At 35.5% G+C, this 2,011-nt stretch overlaps 1 pseudogene; it reads left to right on the forward strand.

The window, feature by feature from the left end:
* Positions 1–451: 451 nt before the first annotated feature.
* Positions 452–1,687, forward strand: LOC147443027 (uncharacterized; annotated as a pseudogene).
* The last annotated feature ends 324 nt before the right edge of the window (positions 1,688–2,011 follow it).

Genomic DNA, 2,011 nt, shown 5'->3' on the forward strand with positions numbered 1-2,011 from the left:
TGATCAAAAGATGATTAAAACCACAAATAAAATCAAGTATCCTTCAATAAATTACCATGGTTATCTAAAAACATTTCCATGTAAGGTGATTTTTATTGATACAAATAGATGAAAACCATGGTAGCTTATATAAATATATTAACATACACATTCAATTGCTAGATTTAGTTTTGGGTGGATTTGACTTCTTCATTTTGTGCTCAAGAAATTAGCACCAGCCATGAGGATTCACTCTTATTACAAGTCATGGCCTCAATGAGTTTGAAGTAGCGTCTCATTGCGTTTGTGTGGCCCATTGTCCAAATAGGAAATGAGCATGAAGAAGAGGTTAGTCTAGAAATTCTTAGGCAATATTTGAAGAATTTTTTGTATGTGCTATAACCTTTTTATAGCATGTGTATAATTTTTTGATGTACTTTTGTTTTATAGGGTTAATACCAATCACATGAACATGGAGAACGAGAATTTAAAGAGCATCTTCTTATGGAATGCTGAAATAATTGCAACATTTGGTAAATACTTTTTGTAAGTGGATCAATGTACAAAAGTATATGCAAGAATAATATTGATGGAAGAAGTCTCTTGTATACCTATGTGGCTTCATGGAAAGCCTTACGAATAGAGGTCAATGGACATAGACTTGCTTTGCATAGTTGGGTGAAAAACACATTGGCCAAGGAAGAGAGTTTTTCATCCATTTCCAAGACATGTTTTGCAAGAAGCTCCTCCTCACATGCAACATGATCATCTGTACTTGACATATGTTGGGAGAGATGAGGCAACTTTTTCCAACAATAAGGTCAATGGCCAAGCTATATTATAATCTCATTTTGTAGTCTAAGTTGCAAACAATGCAAAGGAAAAAGGTTTCCTTTGTATAAATCATGGATGAGAGCATCACACATACAATAGGAACTTGGAGTGGATTTGCATGTGGACCGAACAAGGGCTAGGTTTGTTTCCCATCAACAAGTATTTGCAAGCATATTTCAAGATGGCAAAAGAATGAGGGAGTATATGGAGAAGTTTAGTCATCGAAAGCAAAAGACACTATCTCCTTTTCAGGCCTGCATTGAAGCCAAGGACTCTAATTATATGACAAAGAGTCAAAACCTTCTAAATTAAAACTAATCCAGCATAGGCGTTACATGAGACTCAAAGCGGGGCCATTGTTTGAAGGGCTTACTAAAATTCACCAAATCTCAATGGAAGAGATCTCACACTTGGAGAGTGTTGATGGGTGAAATCATGTTAATGTGTCATCCTTTTTGATGTCCCGAACAATGCTAGTTAGCACAATTTTGACATATGCTAACTAGTACAATAACATGAGCTAGATCTCTAAGATCTATGACATATGATTATATATCAATGGAAAGCTTTTGAAACAAGGAATCTAACTATACAAACTCTAATTTTTTCTTCTATTATTTGTGAAAATTTTACCGTGTGCCCAAGTTTTAATATATATGCTAACTTGGATATGCTAACTAGCACAAAAAGTGTGTCACCTTAACATGCTTTTACCCTGATGGATGATAGCAACCACGACAAAGTAGGCATTGAAATGGTTGACCTTGATGTAGATGATTCATTGTATCTACATACTCAACAAAAACCCATTGTATCTACATACTCAACAAAAACCGCAGTTACCAATGATAAAATGGGTATGGCAATCAAATAAGGAATATACAACTAAGATAAAAAATCCAATTGCTCACAACAGACAAGTCAAAGTATGGGTACCAAAGACTCCACCACAACTAAAGTTTACCTTGATCAGGTACAAATGGGTACCACAAGTCAAACCCTCCACTACAATTGTGACCATGACTTTCAATCATCATATAGTGGATAGTGCATATCGCACAATAAAAGAGCGAGCACAATTGCTATAGAATTTACTCTTGAAGAGAGTTCAATCATAGGATACCTCACCATCGGAAACCCTTGAGTGCAATACTTTAGACCCACCTCTTGCACATCATACTGTGTTTACATGCATGGA

This window comes from Adiantum capillus-veneris, chromosome 14 (assembly GCF_014529385.1).
Source record: "Adiantum capillus-veneris isolate H3 chromosome 14, ASM1452938v2, whole genome shotgun sequence".
Taxonomy (NCBI): Eukaryota; Viridiplantae; Streptophyta; class Polypodiopsida; order Polypodiales; family Pteridaceae; genus Adiantum; species Adiantum capillus-veneris.